This window comes from Macaca fascicularis, chromosome 10 (genome assembly GCF_037993035.2).
Source record: "Macaca fascicularis isolate 582-1 chromosome 10, T2T-MFA8v1.1".
Classification (NCBI taxonomy): domain Eukaryota; kingdom Metazoa; phylum Chordata; class Mammalia; order Primates; family Cercopithecidae; genus Macaca; species Macaca fascicularis.
The window spans coordinates 108681937-108708458 of record NC_088384.1 but is presented as its reverse complement, the minus strand read 5'-3'; positions in this window follow the sequence as shown (position 1 = coordinate 108708458).

The following is a 26522-nucleotide window of genomic DNA, read 5'->3' as shown; positions in this document are numbered from 1 at the left end:
CACATCCCTGCAAAGGACATGAACTCATCCTTTTTATGGCTGCATAGTATTCCATGGTGTATATGCGCCACATTTTCTTTATCCAGTCTATCATAGATGGGCATTTGGTTTGGTTCCAAGTCTTTGCTATTGTGAATAGTGCTGCAATAAACGTACGTGTGCATGTGTCTTTACAGTAGAATGCAAATCAATAAACGTAATCCAAACAGAACCAATGACAGAAACCACATGATTATCTCAATAGATGCAGAGAAGACCTTCAATAAAATTCAACACCCCTTCATGCTAAAAACGCTCAATATTGATAGAACATATCTCAAAACAATGGGAGTTATTTTTGACAAACCCACAGCCAATATCATACTGAATGGGCAAAAGCTGGAAGCATTCCCTTTGAAAACCAGCACAAGACAAGGATGCCCTCTCTCTCCACTCCAATTTAACATAGTATTGGAAGTTCTGGCCAGGGCAATCAGACAAGAGAGTTGATGGGTGCAGCACACCAACATGGCACAAGTATACATATGTAACAAACCTGCACGTTATGCACATGTACCCTAGAACTTAAAGTATAATAATAATAACAAATAAATAAATAAATTTTTAAAAAATGAGAAAGAAATAAAAGTATTCACATAGGAAGAGAGGAAGTCAGATTGTCTCTGCAGATGTCAATGGCGTTCTTACTGCCTCTAGCCTATAACCTACTGAGGTTTCTTGCAATTTACACATGCCTGGTAGTGTGGATTCACAGACTGCATTATCTCCTCTTAACTATAGCAGCTCTCACAAAAAGGACTAGTGGCTTAAAGATTCCTACAAAGTAATCTGAATTGAAGGAAATAATAACAATGCAAGCATCTGCATGCAAGGAGAAAATGGCTGTAACTTCTCCCACCACTAATACGAGCTTTTTATCAGTTATATTGTGATGTAAAAAAAAAGACGGTGAGCAACTCGAATCTGTCAAAACAAACAAATAAAAAAGGAAGTTATCAAGCAGATTAACATATAGATTTACATTTAAAACCGTGATCCGATATTTTCTATACTAGAATATAGGTTCCAGAACATCAGGGATCTTGTGTTTTTTCAAGCTTTTTACTCATATTCTTAGCTTGGCACAAAGGAGGCACTGCATAAATATCTATTAATAAATAACTTAATCTGTAATGATGAGGCTTACATTTTTCAGAGATAGCCTCAATCATCTCTCTCCTTCCATAGGCTGGCTTACAACGTGATCTTGCTATTCCCTCATCAAGAAGTATAGTCTAGGCCTGGCGCGGTGGCTCATGCCTGTAATCCCAGCACTTTGGGAGGCTGAGGTGGGCAGATCACCAGGCCAACACAGTGAAACCCCATCTCTACTAAAAATACAAAAATTAGCTGGGCGTGGTGGCAGGTGCCTGTAATTCCAGCTACTTGAGAGGCTGAGGCAGGAGAATTTCTTGAACCTGGGAGTCAGAGGTTGCAGTGAGCCAAGATCGCATCACTGCACTCCAGCCTGGCGAAAGAGTGAGACTCCATCAAAAAAAAAAAAAAAGAATAAGAAGAAGAAGGAGAAATATAGTCTAATTCCCAGCCCTTGAGCCAAGGCAGGCTTATGACAGCTTTGATGGATAGATTATGGCAGAGGGAATGCTACGTGACTTCCAAGGCTGTCAGGAAAAGCCACACAGCTTTCCTCTCTGATTTCTCCTGAGATGCTTATTCTGGAGGGAGCAACATCTGCTATTCAAGAAGTCCAGCTACACTGAGACCATCGTGGTGAAAGAGGCACATGAACACTCTGACCAACAGCCCCAGTTAAGGTCCCAAAGCTGCCAGTCATGGCAATGGCACAACTTGGACATCCTTCAAATGACTGTAGCCTCAGCTTCATCCAGTATCAGACTGTACTACACAAGGACCTGCAAGTGAGAACCAGTCAGCTGAGCCCTTTCCTAATTCCTGACCCAGAAATCATGAGCAAAACAAACTTGTGAGTTTAAATCATTAAATTTGGGGATCATTTATTACGTGTTACTAGATAACTAAAACAATAAACCTCCTCCCAAATATATGTTATGGTTTAATATTTTTTATTTCTTTTCTTTTCTTTTTTTATTTTTTTGAGACAGAGTCTCACTCTGTTGCCAGAATGGAGTGCAATGGCACCATCTTGGCTCACTGCAACCTCCTCCTCCCAGGTTCAAGCAATTCTCACGCCTCAGCTTCCAAGTAGCTGAGATTACAGGCACCCACTACCAACTCTGGCTAATTTTTTGTATTTTTAGTAGAGACAGGGTTTCACCATGTTGACCAGGCTGTTCTCGAACTCCCAACCTCAGGTGATCCACCCGCCTTGGCCTCCCAAAGTGCTGGGATTACAGGTGTGAGCCACCGTGCCCGGCCATGGCTTAAGATATTTTTTAATAATACTATAAGGCCATCGCAAGTCATGAAACATGTAAAACTAAGCATGCAGTTCATTTCTAATACTAATTTTATTTAGTGAGAGCAATGATATTTTGGTACTATTCACAAATAGAGTAATTAGATTACAAGTAATTTCAGTTTTATCAATTTGTAATAGACCTAATGTTTGTGTCCACCCAAAATCCACATATTGAAATTCTAATCCCCAAAGTGATAATAGGTTGGTGCTTGCGGCTTTTGCCATTACTTTTAATGGTAATGCCGATGGCACAACTAGCACATCCTTCAGAGGACTGCAGTCTCAGCTACAGCCAATTGGTTTTAATGGCAAAACCACAAATACTTTTGCACCAACCTAATATTAGGAGGTGGGGCCTTTAGTGGGTAATCGGGTCATGAGAGTGGGATCCTCATGAATCCTATTCCCTCATCAAGAATTGTAGTCTGGCTGGGCACAGTGGCTCATGCCTGTAATCCCAGCACTTTGGGAGGCCGAGGCAGACGGATCACCTGAGGTCAGGAGTTCAAGACCAGCCTGACCAACATGATGAAACTGTCTCTACTAAAAATACAAAACGTAGCCAGGCATGGTGGCAGGCACCTGTAATCCCAGCTACTTGAGAGGTTAAGGCAGGAGAATCACTTGAACCCGGGAGGCAGAGGTTGCAGTGAGCTGAGATCATGCCACTGCACTCCAGCCTGGGCAAGAAGAGCAAAACTCTGTCTTAAAAAAAAAAAAAGAAAAAAAAAGTGTAGTCTAATTCCCCAGCCCTTAAGGCAAGGCAGGCTTATAACTGCTTTGATGGATTGATCCTATTCATGAGGATTCCACTCTCATGACCCAGTTACCCACTAAAGGCCCCTTTTGTCATGTGAGGATACAATGGAAAGTCAGTAACCTGCAGCCTGGAAGAGGACCGTCACCAGAACCTAACAATGCTGGCACCCTGATTTCGGACTGCCAGCCTCCAGAACAATGAGAAATACATGTTTGTCGTGTAAACCATCCAGTCCATGGTATTTTTGCTACAATGGCTCAAACTGAGACACCATTTAAAATTATAACTGCTTATGTATGCTTTCTGGTGGACATAAGATATCATCAGTGCAAGTATATAATTTACAAATAAGTACACAAATATTGGGAATGCATGTTTAAAATATTTCAAACTGAAGTGTAAGATTAAATTGCTAGATTGGAAAATGAAGAAAATAAATCAAACCTCTCCCAGCATCCTGCACAACATTTCAGGAGGTTCTTGGACTCTTGTCATCCAGACCTGGCCTCACTTTAATGAATCCCATCTTGGGTATGTATCTAGCAGGCAATGTGCACAGTGCTTGTGTGCCGTCTGTGCTGTAGTTGCCAGACCTCTTGGATTCATCCCTGTTCTGCTTCTCACTCCCTCTGCACATTTAGGCAAATTACTCTAACCTTCCCCTCCACCCTTTTTCTTGAGACAAGATGGAGTACAGTGATGTCATCACAGCTCATTGCAGACTCGACTTCCCAAGCTCCAGTGATTCTCACACCTCAGCCTCACAAGTAGCTGAGACTACAAGTGTGCGCCATCACACTCAGCTAATTTATTTTATTTTATTGCTATTATTATTATCATTATTATTAGAGAGACGGGTCTCACTAGGTTTCCCAGGCTGGCCTCAAACTCCTGGGCTTAAGTGATCCTCCCACCTCAGCCCCACAAAGTGCTGGGATTAGAGGCATGAGCCACCACACCTATCCTCTAACTTTTTTCTGAGCCTCAGTTTCCTAATCTGTAAAAGCCAACTTATAAGACTAGATAGCTCATAGGGTTATTGTGAAGATCAAAGGAAAAACTTTGAGTAAAGAACCTGTTCAGGATTGTATGTGTATAGCACGCTCAGCACAGGTAGTCAACACTCAATAAACATCAGCTGCATCTTCATCCTCATTATTACAAGGGGCAACCTCCGAAAGAACACAGGAAAGGCAGGAAACGCATGTAAAATGGGGCCATAGAGCAGATTCTGAGTGATGGTCCTAAGGACTCAAATGAGGAAGATGCTCAGTCTTATAAAGAGAAAAAAGAATAAAAATCATGAAACTACCACAGTATCATGTGCCAAAAAATTCTGAGATAGCAGTGATTTGGAGAAATATACTGGTGAGAATGTGAAGTTCTGTAAACTTTCTGGAAAGTAATCATCTGTGTTCATTTAAATTAAAATTATACATACCCTTTGACCCAGCAATCACACCTTTGTAAATATATCCCAAAGCAACAGTGTATAAGAATATGTTAAAAAATGATGTGTGTATGTGTGTTTATGTATATAGGCATAGACACATACATGTGTATACATGCATGCATTTGTGTCTGGTTATAATACCATAGAAAAAAGACTACAAGGTTATGCACTAAGCTGTTAAAATTAGTTACTTTAAGAGAGATGGAGATGGAGAGGAATAGACCAAAAAAATTCCTTATGCACTAAATTGCTACCCTTGCTATAAATCACTGGTATTTATTTATTTTTAAATAAAGAAACTAGAGAACTTGGAACTTCACTGTTTATCTTAGATAAAGCCACATGTAAAGCACATCCTTCCTTCTCCTGAAGAGGAGTTTCTGGTCTTTAAAAGATGAAGTTCTAAATGGCGGATCCTCGTACTTTTGACCACTGGGGATGGATGGTGCAAGTGCAGGAGAAAAGGAGACGGGAGAGAGAGGAAAATCAGGCAAAAAGTCAAAATCTTGGAATTTTGCATTTCACAGTCACGTAAAATAAACCAAACAGGCAAAAAGCAATGATGAGAACTTTTCTTACTTAAAGTATCTCCTATTACACCTCCCAAATTATAAACATATTTGTGATTGGCCAAGTACATATATTCTAGTAGGTAAAAAAAGAAAATACACCATTTAGATAGACTCAGGATATTTTTTAAGTACCTACCAACTGTCAATCACCCTCCAGTTGCTTTCAAATATCAATTTCATCTCCAGAACATTCCAGTGGTTGAGTCAGCAAGCACTCCCAATCACTGGCACTTTAGTTTGAAATACCATCATGAGCCACTCCGGTTTCTAAGGGAGACTGTTCTGGAGTACAGGGGATTTGGCCTAAAGGAGACGTTTTATTTGGGATTGTTTTGGCAGCAGGTGTCAACATCTAATTTAATCTGATTTTAGCAAAAAAAGGGCCTTTATTATCTTACTTATCGTGGAATTTTTTGCAATAAGCCTACTTCCCAGGGCCAGATCCGGCCATTCCAAGATTTCATCAGGATTCTTTCTCTAATTTTCATCTCTGCTTATCTCAGTGCGGGCTTTATTATCTGGGTGACTCTCCCTTCACAGTAACAGCATCCAACATGCATTCTATGCACTTTGTAGCCCTGGTGAAAAGATGTCTTCCTGTTCCCCATAAAGTCCACTCAATTACCTTGTCACATCTGGAACCAAGGGGGAGGAGTCAAATCTATTCAAACTCTTTGGACAGGGATGAGGGAGGCATGGTTCCTCAAAAGGAAATTTAAGACATTACTATCAGAAGAAGGTCTGGACTTGGGGTAAGCGAAGCAACATATGTCCGTTTCAGGGAATAACAAGAAGTGATTTGGGTCATGGTGTCCTGCAGACTCCCAGGAACCCTTCTGTAGCACAAAGCCTGCCATGTGGTGAATATGGCTATGAGTGAGAAATCAGGGAGGCCCAGAAGGTCACACGAGGATAATGGAAAGAGCTGGCCTGCTGATTCAAAGTCTGTGTTTGGAATTCCCTGATGAATCCTACACTCTTTAGAGTTTGAGAACCTTGGGATCTGAGCTCTGTTAAAAAAAAAAAAAAAAAAAAAAAAAAAAAAAAGGATACCCCTGCTATACCTGCCCACAAACCTATAGACTTGAGAAGGACAAAAAGGTGGGGCTTATGAACATGGGCTCTGACAACAAACCAGGGCCATCTCCCTCCTTCCCTACCTGCCACCCATTAGCTTGTGATGTGTGGAAGTGATTTAACTTTCCTGCATTTCATTTTCTCATCAGGAAAATGCAGCTTATTGCCAACTACATGGACTTCTGGCCAGCATTAGTGTTTTCTTCAAGAGTTCCATAAAGGAGCAGCCAAGAGGGTGGGGAAGGGAACCCCATGTTTAGAAGGAGTTTGCTCTCCTGCTTACCAGTGAGGTGAACTTGCTCTGAAATTGTTTCCTCGCCTGGGAAGAAGTAAAGTTAATGATAGCACCTGCCTTCTACAATTTTCTGTAGGATTAACATCACAGGTGTTCTGCACTGTGCCGGCAGAGAGCAAGCACTCAACATATGGCAGGTGCTGGGGCTCTCACTCGGATACAAGTCTCGTGAGCTCAAGGCTTTGTGTCTGTCTTAGCTGAGCTGTAACTTAGAACAGTGCCTGGCATATAATGGATGTCCAACAGATATTTGTCAGAGAAACTGTGGAATGCTTGTCATCAGTTCAGTATTACCTCAACTCGGCCTTCTCTTCTACAACTTCTCCTACTTCCCAAATTTTCTGATTCAGATGTTATATTCAGTGCATAGTTATCAAGCACCTGTTTTGTTGCAGGCACTCATCCACACTCTGGGAACGGAGCTGTGAATAAGACATGCAAAGCAGTTACTCTTGGGAGTTCATATTCTTCTAGAGAGAGGGAGGGGGGTTGTATATTCGGTGGGGATAAGGTCTAAGAAAGAAATAAAGTGCAGTGACGACAAGGAGTTGAGGGGTGGGAAGTCAAAAATATGTGATCTGGGAAGCTTCGGACAAGATGGCTTTTGAGCTCACTCCCAAAAGATGCAAGGAGCCAGCCATGAAAAGGGCTAGTAGGAGGGAATTCGAGGTGGAAGTCCTGAGGTGGCATTATGGATTGAATTGTGTCCCCAGAGAGATATGCTGAAGTGATAACTAGTACCTGTAAATACGGCCTTATTTGGAAAGAGAGCCTTAGCAAATATAGTGAAGTTGAGTTCTACTCAATTCAGGTGGGCCCTAATCCAATGACCAATGTCTTTATAAGAAGAGGAGAAGAGACGTAGAAACACACAGGGAGGCAGAGATGGGGACAAAGCACCCACACGCCAAGGAATTGCCAACAACGTCAGGAACTCAGAGAAGGAAATGGAATACTTCCCTGGAGCCTTCAGAGGGGATATGGCCATGCAGACACCTTGATTCGGACTCCAAGCCTCCAGAACTATGGGAGAATAGATTTCTGTTGTTTTTCACCACCTGGTTTGTGGAGCTTTGTTAAGGCAACTCCAGGAAATTAATGCAAGTGGAAATAAGCTTGGCATGTTCAAGGGACAGGAAGGAAGATTGTTGACAATGGACTGCAGGGGAGAGAGTCAAGAAATAAGGGCAGAGAGTTAGGAAGAGGCGAACTCAGCAGGACCTGGTGGGCCATGGTGTAAACACCAACCGCTGTTCAGCCTGCAAGGGAAGCCAGGGGAGGAGCTCAGTGGGGGAAGGACATGATTTACGTTTTTCAGAATCACTTGGGCACCTATACTATGGGGGCACATAGCAAAACAGAGGGACTGGTTAGCCTGGAGACAGTCATTGCTAAGGGCATGGGGTGGCTTTTATTACCCTGGCAGTAGCATCCTTTAGATATTGAAAGGAAGGACCATCGACTGAGTTAGGTGAGTCTGGAAGCACCTTTCAACCCAGGAGTTGCTCAAGGAAGAAGGGTGGATGCTCATTTTGTGTGTGTGCCTCCAGATCTTTCACCTCAAACCACAATCTGCCATCTTTCTCCCATTCTAAATTCACTAGTGTTCCAGAAGTGAAGCGCATATTTTCTAAGAAAGTGGATAGGTGCATACATCTGCACATAGGCATTTGCACATGGCTGTAAATTAATGGCTCATGCTTAAGGAAGAAGGAAGTACCAATCCCTGCTATGTATGGTCAGCCTGTGTTTTCTCTTTCTTTTTCTAAGCATGAAAATGCTGTATTTTGTATTTTTCCCTCACTGTGATCATTCTGGTTTTGTGACTGTGTATTAGTTACCCTGGCAACGTGGTAGACTTGAATTTGATTGGCCAGGTTGTCAGGTTCATTGTGAGAGCCAGGGGCCCGTTTTTGAGCGCTAGACCTGTGCATGTTTACCGCAGCTACACAGACAAGCTTGGTCAGGAAAACCTGATTGAGCAGAACTTCTGCATCCCCTCTGTCTGCCAGAGGGACCCTTCCAGCACCTGCTGTGTGAATGTCCCTTGCATTGCTTTTGAAAAGATGCAAGAGCTCATCTCTATCTTTGAAATGTCTGTCAGAAAATGTGCTTAGCATTGGTATGTTCAGACGATGGTGCAGAATATATTTATTTATAATGAGAAATTAATTCTCAAAGAAGCTTAGGGAGAATGGTCTAATTGCTGGACCATGGGATTAGAACCTGTTACACAGATTTAATTCAGACTTGCTGTGCATTATTGAGTAAGTCACAAACTCAGCCAAATGCTTCATTTTCTGTAAATAAATTCCATTCATAAAGAAAGAGCCTCATCTTAAGAATGAAGTTCTAAGAGCACTGAAGATTTAAACTGGGATAAAGTTGTAGTCTTGTTCTTCCAACAATATTGAATCACTTATTTAATCAATGTATCAGATACCTGGTTTACTGATTAAAGTCGGCTTCTATTCATTTACCAATTACCTAGGAAAAAAACAAACTCCCATGTATGGCTGAAAATCTTTATTAGCCAATGAATAAATAACTCCAAAAAAAAGTAAAGTTAGATACAGACCAATGCCTTAAAAAGTAATAACTGTGTTTTTCTTATTTGCTCAGATTCCTAAGTAGCCACACCTGGCTCACTTCTTGCAATCCTTTTGTTTTCAAAGAAAGCATATCATCGATGCCTGGATCTATCACACTCTCTGTATTTGAACGTATTATATCTAACTGTGCTATATAACCAGAACAGTCTTAATATAGATGTAAAAGTCATTGGCAAGCAGTCATTTTTCACCTGGGTTAAGTGTTACAGTATGTTCAGCTCCAGTAAGGCTAACATTTAGGATGTCCAATTCAAAGAAGAAGAAAAAAAGTCTGAAGGGAAAAGAGACAAGAAGCACATTCCAAATATCCTTCCAAAAAAGATGATTGCACACTAATAATTAATTCCTCTGCTAAAGTTACTAGGGAAAAACGTGAACCATCTAAAACTCAGACCTCCCCCAACCCCCCATTCAGGAAAAAAAAAATGCCTTGTTAATTGTGCACAGGGCGACAAGAGAATCAGAGAATAATAGGAAACTAACTCCTTCAGGGTTGAGCCGATAAACCAAATTAATATTAGCTTTTGAACATCACATGCTTTCTAAAAGACCTGGCGTGGTTGGATTTTGTTAGTGAAACTTGTTTGCAAGACTATCAGTAGTGCATTCAGATTAAGCATTGTTTCTAAATCTGCTAATTTGCTTGCACATGGCACAATGACACAGCCTTAGATTTGTGTAAGGAGTGTTAATTTGTTTAGCATAAATATTTTAAATATACCACAATTTTTATAACTCTTTTTTTTTTTGGTCCGCCTTTATTGTCTAACACTTTGGGAATCCCCCAAAATGGAAGTGGCAGGACTCTTGACCCTTGAGAGGCCTGCTTGCTCTCAGATTTGTGTGCAAGGAAGATTCTTCTGGAAATAACCCTCTTTTTTTTTTTTTTTTTTTTTTTTTTTGTTTGTTTGTTTGTTTGTTTGTTTGAGATGGAGTCTTGCTCTGTGGCCCAGGCTGGAATGCAGTGGCGCAATCTCGGCTCACTGCAAGCTCCGCCTCCTGAGTTCACGCCATTCTCCTGCTTCAGCCTCCCAAGTAGCTGGGACTACAGGTGCCCGCCACCACCCTGGGTTAATTTTTTGTATTTTTAGTTTCACCGTGTTAGCCAGGATGGTCTCGATCTCCTGACCTCATGATCCGCCCGCCTCAGCCTCCCAAAGTGCGGGAATTACAGGCATGAGCCCCTGCACCCAGCCCTGGAAATAACCCTCTCTTGACCAGGAGGCACTTGGTCAGATGCTTCCGCGGTGAGCCCTGGCTTGAGGCTGCTCGTTCCTGCTGGTCTTGTGCCCTGCCTGCTTGGAAGCCACCCTCCCCAGCCTCTCCCTTCCTAGAACTCCGAGCCACAGACAAGTGCCCAGAACATTACCCTGAGATTTTCAAAGAAGACAGAGAAGAATAAGAAAATGAAAAAACTCAAATAAAAGTCTGTGGAGATGGAATTAATTAACAGGAAAAAATAATACGAAGGCCAAGGAGAGGAGAGAGGGTGAGAAACAACAAAAACTCATTTAGAGCCAACAGAGATCATCTGAGGGAAAGCAAAGAATGGAACCCAAATGAAAGATTCTGTGAAGTCTAGGGAGAAGACTTGGGGATGTGCACAGAGATAAAAGGATGCAGTGATTAATAAAACAGAGGGGAAAATGAAAATGCAACACAAAGCCCTCCGGTTCTACATACAAGCCAAGGTACATATGCCAGTAAAAGCAGGGAAATGGGGAACAAAGGATGTCATAGCAACCTCAACGAGCCCTGTTGTACTAGTGATTGCAGCACTCATGGACATCCATCAGGAAGCCTCCAATACCCAAACCAGGTACTCACAAGGGGAGGGCTGTGGCCCTCAGCCAGGGGGATCTGAGCCCCTGCAAAGCACTCTTGTCTCACTTTCTTCCTTCCTCCCTCCCAAAAATCCAAACCAGTTCTGCACCAAGCCTCTCCCTTCTTTTCCCGCAGCTGTTTTCCTGAAATGCAGGAAAACAAACCTGGACCAAGCATCCTGATGCTTTCACACCCCCCAAATTATGCTTCCCAAGTTGTTTCAACCCTGAGTAATGTCGTAGCATTCCTTTGTGCTCTCGAAAGACTCCCTGCTCCTTTAAAACAAAGACAATGATAATAACAAAAGAAAAACGCATAAATGTGTTTTGCTTGCTGTTGCAAAATCAGGCATCCCACCGTTCGAATTCATCTGGGGATGTGGACATCCAATGGGATATATAGCTCATTTACCTGTGCCTAATTCAAAGAGAAATGCTCATTTCCTTCCACCTCTATCTTCTACTTAAATTGTAGGTCTCTTCTTTATTAATAGACCATCACTTCTTTCTACTTTCTTGTGGTTTGAGTGGGGGAAATACTGGGACATTTGGAACGAAACTGGAAAGATGAATGTTTCACCATCAAGACTTGGAACGCAGTGGAAAATAAAAGAACTTTTACAGGAACCGAATGGAGATATTGACATGTGTGTCTGGAAATCTAAACTTAGTAAAGTGTAAGGCAAGAACAGGCTTTCCCACTTTATTTCTGTATCTGGAAAGTTTCAGCGGCTGGTACCATATGAATATTTATTAATGCATTGTGAATCAGAACCTGTGATTATTACTCAAACTATCTTTTTACCTTGCAAGCTTCAACTCAGAAGAATAAAAACACATCTGCTTTTGCTCTTCCCATATTTTATTCAATGTTTTAACAGCTTTGCTGTAAATATCTCATCCATTACGATTTAGTTGTGACTATATCGGCTTCACGTCTCCTGTTTTATTACTGTCATCACAGTGAAACAACACACTGTTAATTCTGTTAACTAACAAGTTCATTGTTCGAGCTAGTCAGCCATCTCTCGTTTGTTGGGTCCACATGTTAAAAAAGAATTGGTTATAAATCAAAGAAGGGCCCGAGTGGGGCGTGTTCCCTTTGTTCAGATGAGTGAGTCTTTATTTGAGATTGTCATTTAATACGCCGTCATGGAATAAATGACTAAATCTGAAGATAGGGCCAAATTCAATCGTATTAGATGAAGAGGCTGCACAACCCTCCAGGAATTCAGCTCTAAAATATGCAAACGTACATACAGCTTCAGATTCTCTGCATGAAACCTGTACTTCTTTTATAGCTCCCATTCAATTTAGACCTTGTAAACCTACCTTCTTCCAGATCTTTCCAGAGCAAACTTGGTAATATTTTTCCCTCTCAATGTGAAAACTGAGTCAGTCAGTGTGGTCTGATGGTTAAGAATGTGGACTTTCAAATTCAGCATCCTGGTTTGCTTTCCACTCTGCCATTTCGGAGTTGTATGGACTTGAGTGATTTAGTTAGCATCCTGATCTGTAAAATGGGAGAGCAACAACACCTACCATGTTAGGTAGTTGTGACAATTAAATGAGAAAATGTCTATAATCTTCTGTATCAGTCAGGACTCAGTATAGGAAATCAGAATCATTCCAGATATTTCAACCATATAATGAGTTATTCAGATATTAGGTATGTACCAGTTACCTATTACCATGATAGTGTTGGGAAACACATGCCTGGACACACGCACACACATAGAGTGGCTGACAACAACGAGTATGTATTTAAATCACAGATCTGCAGGTCAGAGATTTGGGCTGGGCTGGGCTGGGCTGTGCTGGGCAGTTCTTCTGGCGATGCTAGGTTCACTCTATGCCTCACTGGCTGTCGGCTGGTACACCGAGCAAATGTCTAATTCTCCATCAGGATAGCCTGAGTATTTATTTATTTATTTATTTATTTATTTATTTATTTATTTTTGGCAGAGACAGAGGAGCAAAAGGACCTCTCCTTGTGTGATGTTGGCTAACATCCCACTGGCCAAAACAGGTTACATGTCAGGTCCATAGGCAAAGGTTGGTATAGATAGAATGCCCACTCTTATGAAATAAACAAACAAAAAAAAAGAATGAGTTCTGAGGGCATTTGAAATGGGTACCATAGATCTTGGTCTATATCAGAAAGAGAAGGGAAAGGAAAGGTAGGGAAGGGAAGGGAAGGGAAGGGAAGGGAAGGGAAGGGAAGGGAAGGGAAGGGAAGGGAAGGGAAAGGAAAGGAAGAAAGGAGGAAACCTCATTTTAAGAAGGTCATTTGAGTCTACTAATTTCAAAACACAAATGAGCTGAATTTATTAGGAACAAATTCTGGTTCATTAGAACTAATTTTTCTAAGACACATTCCTTAAGGAAAACATACCTTAGTTGTGATTCTAAATCTGTCTCCTGAGAAATCTTGGATGCCTGCTGATCATTTTGAATTCCTTGCTACCCTCAACTTTCTGGCTGCATGTAAGAAATCATTTTAAATGAATTGAATAAAATTCACAAGTGTTATATGCCAGCAAATGATGAACTCACAGGAAATATGACTCAAATCCACTTTTTTCATTTTGTTTTTTTCTCATAATAAATAGAAATGAACAAATGTGGCTTTAATGACATCTTGGAGTGAGAGCTTTTATTGATATATTATCAGTTGGAAGTGTGTAACACTTTGGTAAATAAACTCCATTCTGCATATTTATAACCAGATTGAAAAAGGTGTATTTGTTATTTCCTGTGACATTTTCTAATGATAGTGAAGTTTTATATGTGAAGATATACATGTACCATCATAAAAATGAACAATATTTCAGCTTACAAAATGTTTCTTTGATTGAAGATGTTTTTGTACTTACTTAGTTTCCAATTACTTTTTAAACCTGTGCTCACACACTTAAAAATACCTTCTCCTCCTTCCTGTAAAGCTGTAAACAGATGCTCCAAATTGTGTCAGTTGAGACAAAATTTGGAGCATCTGTTTTAGGGTGACAAGTCCTTCTTTGGGCAGCTGAAGTTTTGATCATTAGCTAATTACAGTTTGTATCAGGTCAAAGTCTGGGTTACAAAAAAAGTAGAAACTGGCTTAAGAAAAAAAGGGAATTCAGTGACTCACATCCACTGGCTTCAGACACAGTGTGATGAAGGTATTTAAATGATGCCCTAGAACCTGGTATCTCCCTGTGTCTCAGCTGTGCTTTCTGATTTGTGTTAGCTTTCTTTTAAGACAGGTTACCTCCACAAAGTCACAAGATGACAACAACTATAGAACAGCTTCTTTGTTTCATAGATGGAAGAAAATAATCTCTCTCTCTCTCTCTCTCTCTCTCTCTCTCTCTCTCTCTCTCCCCCCCCCTCCCTCTCTCTCTCTCTCTCTCTCCCCCCACCGGCCCTCCACCTCCTCTTTTGCTTTCTATTTTTCCTTCCCAACCCTCTCCCCCTACCAGCTGAAAAGTCAAGGATATCAGCCTACCTACCATTGGCTCAATTGCTCACATGTAAATACCTGGACAAACTTTTGTAACCAGGAGTGTATCAGTTATCTATTGCTATATAACCAATTACACCCCCCTCCTTCCTCTGCCAAACTTAGCAGCTTAAAATAACATGCACTTATTACCTCACAGTTTCTATGGGCCAGAGATCCAAATATGGCTTCATTAGGTCCTCCAGCTCAGAGTCTTTTGTAAGTTCCAATTGTGGTGTCAACCAGCACTCCAGTCATTTCAAGGTTCAACAGGATCCTCTCCCAAACCCACTCAGTGGTTACTGGCAGGATTCAATTCATTGTGGACTGTTGGACTGAGAGCTTCAGGTCCTCACTGGCTGTTCGGCAGAGACCATGCTCAGCTTTTTGCCATGTGGCCTCTCTGTAGGGAAGTTCACAACAAGGCAGCTGGCTTCATCACAGCAAGCAAACGAGACAGATGGATGTCACAGTCTCTGATAACCTAATCCTGGAAGGGATATCCCATCATTTCTGTCATATTTTAGTCATTATTAGTGTATTAGTCCATTTTCATGCTGCTGATAAAGACATACCTGAGACCGAGCAATTTACAAAGAAAGAGGTTTAATTGGACTTACAGTTCCATGTGGCTGGGGAAGCCTCACGATCAAGGCAGAAGGCGAGGAAGAGCAAGCCACGTCTTCCATGGATGGCAGCAGGCAAAGAGAGAGAGCTTGGGCAGGGGAATTTCTCTTTTTAAAATCATCAGATCTCAGGAGACTTATTCACTATCATGAGAATACCATGGGAAAGACTTGCCCCATGATTCAGTTACCTCCCACTGGGTCCCTCCCACAACATGTGGGAATTCAAGATGAGAATTGGGTGGGGACACAGCCAAACCATATCAATTAGCAAGTCCATCCACACTCAAAAAGTAGGGATTACACAACAGCGTGAATACCAGGAGGTGGGGAGCCCATGGGAGCCATTTCCAAAGCTGCTTACTACCATGGATAGTGACATACGCTGGTTGGTTTAACTGAATCTCAGCCCGCCACTAGAGCTGGGTGAGAATCAACCACAACATTTTCTAAACTATGAGTGAAGGTGACCGTCACAAATGGGAATCTGCATATGGTTAGAAAGTTTGCATGTGGTTTGAACATGGTTGAGTGGACAACATTTATGATCATTACTCACAACAGTCCGATGATACAGTATCATCGTAAGTGTTGAGAATAATACATTAAGTCACGTTCCTGATTTTGACACTGTTTCATGAATCACCAAGACAACATATTCAGAGGCAGTAAGTTAAAACTACAGAAACGATGGTCGCATGATAAAATTACCTTAATATACTTGAATGTAGATTTAAACAGCACAGACTCATGTCCCACTGACTCATGTCCCACTGACTCTATATTTTCTGCATAGAGTGTCCGATGTCGAGATTTCTCAACATTTGAGACCGAAAACATGTGTAGTACTTTTCAGAACTTGAAAATAATAAGTGTTTATTATCATTTGTGGTGAGGAGAAAGGAAAAAGAGTATTTCAACCAACAGACTGCAGTCATTTTTCTATTCTAGGGGTAATTGACTAATCCATATCCATGTTGATAGCTCTTTGCTTAGGAAACCTTGATGGCTTATTTGGATGAGAAAGGTGAGTTCAGAGACTGATGTTGCAAAGATAGTTGAATGGGTCTGTATAAGAAAGAAGGAGCTGGGGACCATGGCTCATTTCTGTAATCTCAGCATTTTGGGAGGCTGAGACAGGAGGATTGCTTGAGCCCAGGAATTCAAGAGCAGCCTGGGCAACATAGGGAGACCCCCATCTCTATAAAAATAAATTAGCCAGGTGTAGTGTTGTGCACCTGTAGTCCCAGCTACCAAGGAAGCTGAGTCAGGAGGAGCCCTTGAGCCTGGGAGGTTGAGATTGCAATGAGCAGTGATCCCACCACTGCACTGCAGTCTGGGAGACAGAATGAGACACTGTCTCAAAAAAGAAAGAAAAGAAAAGAGAAGAGAAGCAAAGAAAAAAAGAAAGAGGGAAAGAAAAAGAAGAGAGAAAGAAGGAGAGAGAGAGAGAAGGGAAGAGAAATAGAGGAATAAAGGGAGGGAGGGAAGGAGGAAAGGAGGGAGGGAGGGAGGGAGGGAAGAAGGAAGGAAGGAAGAAAGAAAGAAAGGAAAAGGAAGGAGAAGGAAGGAAGGGAGGGAGGGAGGAAGGAAGGAGATGAAGGAAGGAAGGAAGGAAGAAAGATGAAGGAAGGAAGGAAGAAAGATGAAGGAAGGAAGGAAGGAAGGCAGGGAGGGAGGGAGGGAGGGAGGGGAGGGGAGAGGAGAGGAGAGGAAGGAAGGAAAGGAGGGGAGAGGAAGGAAGGAAAGGAGGGGAGAGGAAGGAAGGATGGAAGGAATAAAGATGGAAGGAAGGAAGGAAAGAAGAAAGGAAGGAATGAAGACAAGGGAGGAAGGAAGGAAGGAAGGAGAGGAAGGAAGGAAGGAAAGAGAGGAAGGAAGGAAAGAGAGGAAGGATGGATGGAAGGAAGAAAGATGGAAGGAAGAAAGATGGAAGGAAGGAAGGAAAGATGGAAGGAGGGAAGGAAAAGAAGGAAGTTTTCAGATGCTCAACATGGAGGGAGAAAAAGAACCCTTAGCTTGAATGAGGGCCCAGAGAATATTTTTGAGCTTTAAAAGAAAAGATAATCCCAGAATACTGAAGTTAGGGACCCCTGACATTGGAGTTAAATGGCAGTGACCGATTCTGTCTGTTATCTGTTTAATAACCATTCTCTTTTATCTCATATATAATAAACAATGACTTTATTTTCAGAGTATAAAAACATTCCGTGAAATATTCCCTTTCAAAGGTTCCCTTTTGGCGATACGTAACCATGTGAGACAACACGGCCATGAAACAAACTGATTCTGCCAGTGGCTCCTAGGAACACATTTGCTTTCCTGATAAAAGAGCACAGATGTAGTTGCAGAAGTACCTGTGCCTTTTTTTTTTTTTAAATTTCTTAAATGCAGATGTAAGAACTGGTACTGAAGCAGTCATCTTGTGACCATAAGGAAAAAGCCAAGAGTATCAGAACCAGTGGCCTAGCCATTGCACAGTCATCTAAACACACCTCTAGACTTGTTATTATATATATATAAAAAAACCCTGATCTTGTTATTTGCAATTTAACATAATCCTAACTTATGTAATATTGATCAAATTGATACAAATAAGAAATAAATTACTTGGGAATAAAACTTCCAGTAGTTTGTCAAGCTTCTCCAATCTTCCGATTTCTTTATGTACTTTATTTTCCCATTGCATTTTTCCCCAATAAATATTCATCTTCAGTACTCAAGAGTCTTTCTTATGTAAGAGGGAAGTTTCTCTGAAGCTAAAATCACAATAGAAAAATATATCCAGAGGTGCAGCCCTTAGCCCCCAGCAGTTTCTTTCCTCGGTTATGCCATCTATTGTCAGGACATATCAACAAAACACAACAAATGGTCGGATGTGGCTGTCCTTGGTCATGATCTCTTTCATTCTTGAATACCTACTCATCACTTACAGTTCTGCCTTAGTTTACTGTGCAGAAGCCACTTGTCATGTAACATCCAAAGCTGGTCATTTAGAACTTAACTTCTCTCCATCTCTTCATACTGAGATGCAGCGATGGGAGATTTCCATTTCTTCTCTGAAATGTTGTTTATACACACATTTCAGGCATAAACTTTGTGGGAAACAAAAATGAGTGAGGAATCAAATTGCTCTCAACAGCATCTTGTAGACATAAACTTTCAAGAAAAAAGAAAAAGAAAACCTCAAAGGTCTTGTAGAAGAGATAAGTCATCCACCCAACCGCCTAAAATATAAAGTGAAAAAGTAGCAACGGCCATACCAGATACAGAAATTAAGGCAATGGGCATTCACAAGGAGAAAAATCGTATTTCTGCAGTATGAGAGAGAAGATCACATTTTGAATGGACCTTTAGAGAGGGAAACAATTACATGGGTGAAGTCAGGGTGGGAGGAGCTAATAAATGGCTAATGAATGGAGAGAGCATTGCAGAGGCTGCAGGGAGCCATCGAAAGTGGTGGAGCAGAGCAATGGTCATCTGTATGTAAGCTTCTAGAGTAATTTTAGAAAGTAAACTTTTTTTTTTTTTTTTTTTGAGACGGAGTCTCACTCTGTCACCCAGGCTGGAGTGCAATGGTCAGATCTCAGCTCACTGCAAGCTCTGCCTCCCGGGTTTAGGCCATTCTCCTGCCTCAGCCTCCCAAGTAGCTGGGACTACAGGCACCCACCACCACACCCAGCTAGTTTTTTGTATTTTTTAGTAGAGATGGGGTTTCACCATGTTAGCCAGGATGGTCTCGACCTCCTGACCTCGTGATCCGCCCGTCTCGGCCTCCCAAAGTGCTGGGATTACAGGCTTGAGCCACCGAGCCCGGCCTAGAAAGTAAACTTTTTAAAATTTATACTCCAGTGTGAAGATCAAACAAGATGCAAAACGACGAAACACCATACCTTTTGTAGATACTAAACTTCTCACTACGTAATGGTTCAGGGAAGAACCCACCTTTTGAAAAGGTGGAATAGAATAGCTCAAACCAAAGCACTTTTTAATGCTCCACAAACTCAGGGTGGTTCATTATTACAGAAGTATTTCCCACACATCCATATGCCAGTTTGTTGAGACATCTTCAATTCCTTTGAAATGCATGTGGACTATAAATCAAAATATAACACAGCAAATAAACTATGGTTCTTTTGGCTTTAAAAACCATTTGCTAATCACATTTAGTGAAAATAAAACTCTACTGCTCACGGAGGATGTGACTGCTGTCTCTCTGAAGGGGTAGTAGCTACATAGGTCCGGCTTCTTGCTGACATGTGGAAACTCCCGGAGTCAACAGATCTCCTGATTTTTTTTCAAGGAAATAGGAAATTCAGATTTGTATGTAAACTGTGCTAACTACTGGCTCCATTTATATATGTGTATATGTGTGTGTGTGTGTGTGTATATATACATAAAAAAGTTAAGTTATTATGTATCCACTCAGTGGATTATTATGCAGATTAATAAAACCTATATATTAACATCAAAAAATATATATAAAAGAAAACAGCAAAACTATGAAGATAGTAAAAAGATCGGTGGTTACCAGGAGTTGGGGTGAGAGAGAGATTAATAAATTCAAAGAGCACAGAGGCTTATTAGGGCAGTATGATTCTATGTGACAGGATAATGGTGGATACATGTTATGATACATTTGTTAGAAACCCATAGAATGTACATCACTAAAAGTAAACCCTAATGTAAACTACGGACTTTGGGTGATGATGTGTCAATGTAGATTCATTGACTGTAACAAAGGTATCACTCTGGTGCATGATGTTGCTGGTAGGGGAGTCTGTGCTTATGTGGGGATACGAGGTATAATAGGAGCTCTCTGTACTTACCACTCCATTTTGCTGTGAAGTTAAAACTCCTCTAAAAAGTAAAGTCTATTTTTAAAAAGGAAATAAAATTCTTTAAGCAGCATGATCACAAGTATGTAAAACCAATCGATATAAAATTATACCAATCAAAATAACTATTGGAAAGATATACATTTTTATACTCACAAGTGCCTTTGGGATGGAGTTATACGTAAATTTTTTTCTCTTGCTCTATTTTCCAAGCGTTCTTCAATGAGAAAATTACATTACTGTCCTCACTTTGCAGAGTAGTGTGGGACCATAAAAAAGATTGTGCAGGCTGCAACTGTGCAAAACCATCTGATTATTAATAATCAGTGGTAAAAATTGCAGTTGTTCTGTGACCTTTAAAAATGTTTGTCAAAACATTAAAAAATCACTTATTCTCACTTATAAGTAGGGAAATATAAAAAATAGTAAAACTAATACTCCAGTGCATCACAATTTTAAAATTAGAAACATTGAAAATTGAAGATTTTTTCTTTATTAAAAACTTACCAAGAGTAGTTCAAACAGTGCTTGCCTACTTCTCATTGTAGAACTTATGAGACAAAACATCTTCTCCACACCTTCGTGAATTGTTATGCTTAATTCAAAGTTTGAATCAGCTTCCAAACCTTGAGTGTGAAGCTTTCAATGTTGTCAGTTATCTCTGAGAATCCCTTTAATGTGAATTTTTTGCCAGCATCCTTTCCTCTGGGACATCTTCATCCTTTTTGTCACAACCACTTTCCTTACTTATTTTGATAAGCTCGCTTCCGTGAAGTTCCTCCAGCTGCACAGCAGAGCCTCCAACCACAGCAGCATCAATATTCCTACGATCAACTATTTCTTTAATAACTCCATTTAGGTTCAATGTAAGTTTCACTTCCAGCACTACCACTTTTTATTTCTTTAATGCACTTTTATCTTTGTTGCTAATCCTCTCTTAGGATTACTCACTTTTATTTTATTGTTTTGTTTTGTTTTTGAGACAGAGTCTTGCTCTGTCGCCAGGGTGGAGTGCAGTGGCACAATCTCAGCTCACTGCAACCTCCGCCTCCCAAGTTCAAGCAATTCTCCTGCCTCAGCCTCCTGAGTAGCTGGAACTATAGGCGTGCGCCACCACGCCCAGCTAATTTTTGTATTTTTGGTAGAGACGGGGTTTCACAATGTTGGCCAGGATGGTCTCAGTCTCTTGACCTCGTGATCCGCCCACCTCGGCCTCCTAAAGTGCTGGGATTACAGGCGTGAGCCACTGCGCCCGGCCAGGATTACTCACTTTTATAAAATGTCACATGGTTTAATAACTGGGAGACAAGGAGACAACACAACTTCACGCTTTGCTGTCTGTGTATGAACTGAATACGGATGCGTAGTGACCAGTCATTGACTTCGAAGAAGTGACATGATCAGTCACAGATCATGATGTGCATGTGTTATTTAGGTAGTGATTTATGAACTGAAGAGCTAGCAGGGAAATTCGTGCTTCATGTAATTACAGGTAATATGCCATAGTAACTAAAAATTGACCCATATTGTTGGGGAACTGGAGTTATTTAATTAAACCATGGTAACTGAAATTTGTGCCTATTGGAAGCAAGGACCTCTGGTATTTCAATATTGGAAAAATAAACTTCATCATAAAATATCCTTGTTCCTTTTATTAGTCATGGGCAGTCTCAAAGACTAAAGATAGACTTCTGAAGAAGACATGCTGCTGGCTGAGTTCAGTTGATTTATGGCCCTGGAGACCTCATGGAGCATTTCATAATGCTGTTTTGTTCTGACTCCCTGTGAATAGGTACATCTGGAGACATATATATTTATGGAAAATGCTAAATATTCTTTCTCCCCTACCTTATGTCTAAGTAGGTCATGATAGCAATATTTTGAGTAGTCATTACATTGTAGCCAATGTATTTCCAAGAACATATTGAATGTAGCTGTAGGACGCCCATGGGTGGTGACAGTGAATGCCTCCTACTTCAAAGTCCTTTAAATATGATTGTTCTCTGGGAAACCACAGCATCATGGATAAAAGCGGAAAAATGCAAAGTCAACTTAGAAATAAAAGTTTAAAAGTCAACTGATGTCCTTGGTAGATGCAAAATGGATAAAATTTAATAATTTTAATTTTTTTTTTACCGTAATAGGGAATTAGCAACATAGCAATGGAAAGAAAACATTTTAGTAGGAAAATCACCTATAAGAAACATCATTTTAAGTGGTGATCTTAGTGTGTTCAGGCTGCTATAACGACCTATCGTAGATTGGGTGACTGATAAACTACAAATGTTTATTTCTTACAGTTCTAGAGGCTGGAAAGTCCCAGATCAAGGTTCAGATAGATTTGGTGCCTGGTGAGGGCTTGCATTTCTTTTGTAGATGATCATCTCCTCACATGTCCTTATATGGTGAAAGGGGAAAGGAAGCTGTGGCATTTTTTTTTTTTTTTTTGAGACGGGGTCTCCTCTGTTGCCCCAAGCTAAAGTGCAGTGGTGCAGCTTCAGCTCACAGCAACCTCCACCTCCCGGGTTCAAGCAATTCTCCTACTTCAGCCTCTAGTAGCTGGAATCACAGGCACACACCACTACACCCGGCTAATTTTTTTCTATTTTTGGTAGAAATGGGGCTTCACCATGTTGGCCAGGCTGGTCTCAAACTGCTGGGCTCCAGTGATCTGCCCACCTCAGCCTCCCAAAGTATGGGGATTACAGGCATGAGCCACCATGCCCAGCCTGGATCTCTTTTTCAAAGGCACTAGTGTCATTCAGGAAAGCTCTGCTCTCATAACCTAATCACCTACCAAGTCTCCACCTCCTAATCCCATCACTTGGGGCTTAGGATGTCAACATATGAACCTCGGAGAGACATAAATATTCAGTTTATAGCAACTGTGAAAATTTAGAAGATGTGCTGTCAAAAAATCCCATCACTGTTACTTTACAATACTGTTCTGAAGATTCCAGCCAATACATTAAAAAAAGAAAAGCTAATTAGAGGGCTAAGGATTTGAAAGGAAACAAATATATCATCATTTGCAGCTGAAAAGATTATCAATAAGGAAAATAGAGTCAACAAATGACTGCAATCAAAGGGAATGTTTACCAAAGTTGATACACATGAGATGGGTGTTTAAAAAATGTCCTAGATGCGAGACATCATCAATTATAATATGTAAAGAAGCATCAATGTGATTCCTAAACCATCAAAGCTGGAGGTAACCAGATTGAAGGTATTAACACAGATAAGCAAATATGTAAATTTGTAGGGGACTAGGTGAGCCACGAATTCAGGGACAGTGAGAATCACAGAGGACAATATCAGCAACACCCAGGCAAACAGTCCTGTGACGTGGATAGGTCAACACTGAAACCGTTAGTACCTGAAGCCATTCTACTTCCTAATCTTATATAAATAAATCACCTAAGGTCACCCCATTTCTTAAGATTTTTATTAAATTTGCTTTGTGCCCTTTAACAGTCCTTGGAAGTTCAAGGTTGCCAAATGATTTATCAAGTTTAATCAATGATGGTTCATAGTCTGCTCAGAATTTTTGAGCCCACTAGCAGAGAATCCCACCTTTGCAGAAAGGCAGCCTAATCCAGGGCACAAAACCTCTCCTTTCCTGAAAGTCAAGAGCAAGCTGTTCATGGATTCCCAATGTATTCCTGGTTGCAAATCTTTTTGAGATAATTTGACTGTTTGAACCATATCCCCCTTCCCCTCTAAAAAAGAAATGCACATTGATGGAAATATTGCATTTATTTCCAGGGGGCTCAAAGACCTCCTGAATCCTATCCAAGAGACCTCAGTTAGAGAATCCTCGCTCTGAAGTATACGGCACATCTGTTTCTAGATGCATCAGGGTTCACCATAGTGGTTGAAAATAAAGAAGCCCTTCCCATTTGGCTGCCTGGGATTGGATCTCAGCTTAGTCCTTAATCAGCTGTGTGACTTTAGTTACATAATTTAACTTATTTGGGCCACGGTTTTATCATTTGCGATGGGGATCATAATAGTTCCTACCTTATAGGGTAATTATGAGGAGCAAATAAGGCAAAGAAGGGAAAACTGTTGGCATGGTGCCTGCCACATGACAAATGCTAAATACATTTGAGTTATTATGGTTTTATTATTAACTATCCCTATGACTGCATTGTGTTTGAGTTCTATTTTAGCTTTTTAAGATAAATACACTTTCTAATGTATACCAGAGTTTTTCAACATTGGCATTATTGGCATTTGAATATTTCTTTGTTGTGGGGCTGTCGTGGGTTTGGAGTATTGTTCTGCAGCATCCCTGGCCTCTCCCCACCAGATGCCAGAAGGACCCCCACCGGTTGTGACAACTACAAATGTCCCCAGACATTTACAAATGTCCCTTAGTGGGCATAATCACCCCTCCCTGACTGAGAATCAGTGCTCTAGACTGATCATACGGATGTCTTGAAGGATTTTTATGGCAGAGAGAAAAGTAATCAAAATATTTAAAATATTAGCATTGCTGATGAAAGCTCCTTGAGGCCAAGAATGTTTACTCAACACGGAGAATGAAGGGCTCAGAGTGAGGAAGAGGAAGTGGTCAGGAGTGCAGATGGAGAATCGCAAGGCTCAGGACACATATAAAGGTGACAGATGTGGAACATAGGGGTTGTGAAAGACAGAGGGAAAATGACATTTTGGCAGTGGAAGAAATAAATTGGAAACTTAGAGGAGGAAATGACTCAGTCTACAGAATACATAACATGAGTAACACCTGGGAAGGGTCAACAGAGGTTGAATGTGAAAAACGGGGAGAGGAAATGAGGGGAACGGTCCTGTGATTCCATGTGAGGTCAATACCACTGATTCAGGGTAAGACTGCCGGAGAGAATGATTTGATGTGGAATTAAAGGGTAGAGCCAGGGGATAAGAAAGAGAGGCTTAGAAACATTGGATTCAGATCAAGGCTGAGGGTAGGCTGAAACCAGAGTACCAACCTTTTAAGAGACTCACACGGTATACTCATTCCTGCAACAAATAAAATTGATACCTGATGTATATTTAGTCAATATACTATAGCAAATTTGTTTTACATTCTGAGTAAATAAGCTTGTTGGGGCGGGCTTAAAGTCTTAAAACACACACACACACACACACACACACACACACAGAGAGAGAGAGCGAGAGAGAAAGAGGCTCAGAGAAGTTAAAAAAGGCAGCCCTGGTCATAAAGTGCATGGTATGCAGATGAGCCACATGACCTTCCCCCGAGTAATTTTGAACACTTCCCATATGTCTGGTTAAATTATTCACCTGTCTTATCTCATTTCATCTCACAAAATCTTCTGGGGTAGTAACAATAACGATCCCCATTTTGCAGATGAGAAAAACAGAGATTTGAAAGGTTAAACGCTTGCCCCAAGGCTGCACAGCTACAGAGTAAGGATTAAAACCCAGGGGGCAGTCCTGAACACTCGCTCTCTTGACTCCTCTGCTGCCTTCTCTCCAGGCTTCTGCTGCCTGGCAGGGTTAGAGTGCTGAACTCACCTCATCTCACTGTGCTCAAGCCAGGACCAAACAGACTAAAAACACTTGAATAATGTGGCTCTCCTCTGCCTTGCATTTATTTTTATTGCATAAATATAATCACTTTGCAAGTGAATGATGTGTTAGCATGTTAGTTGTGTCGCTGAAGGTGACAGAAGGTGGAAAGCGAGGGGGGATAATCTAAGTGCGGGAGAAGTGTTGTGGTTTTCTGCATCATCGGTTTACCTCACAAGGATTTAAACCAAACTATAAAAGAATATTTATTGAATAACTACTTTGTGTTGCATTATATGCTAGGTATTCCCGTGTAAATTATTTTACTTACACTGACATTAAAAAAAAAATCTTCCAAAATTGGCCTCATTATCCTCATTGTTCAAAGAGAAAACCATGGTAACTCAGTCATCAGGAGAGGGAGCTAATACTCAAACCAAGCTAGATCTGACCCCAAATCTAAGGATTTTTTTTTTCAGACAAAAACAAACATATTAAAACCAAGGATCCTATGTTCTGACATGTTTTGTCAGAACAACAACAAAAAAAATTTGCCTCCAAAATTTTTGCCATGTGTGACCAATTAGCACAGTTGGCTAGAACATGGTGCTAATAAGGCCACAGTCAGGGGTTCAATTCCTTTATGGGCTGAAACTTGATGCTTCCTTCCCACAGACACAGACCATCTAGACCACATCTGGGCCCCTCCCAAGAGCATCATATTGGTCGTAAGTGCAGTTGAGAAAGTCTTGCTAAATCACAGTAACTCCATCTGCCCTATTGGAACAATTCAAACATATGCCATACTCATGGTGTGACTATAGACATAAATAAAAACCAATATTGTTATTAGTTAAATAAATTAGTAATTTTTGCTGACTCTGTAAATTTTAAATGTATTCTTTGTGGCCCAGTAGAGAGAGCCATGACTTTCTTTTTAAAAGTTCGTGCATGTAGAGATCCTAAGATTTCAATATGTTGAATGATATGTGCAATAATACCTCAATTACTGAAACTTATCAGGA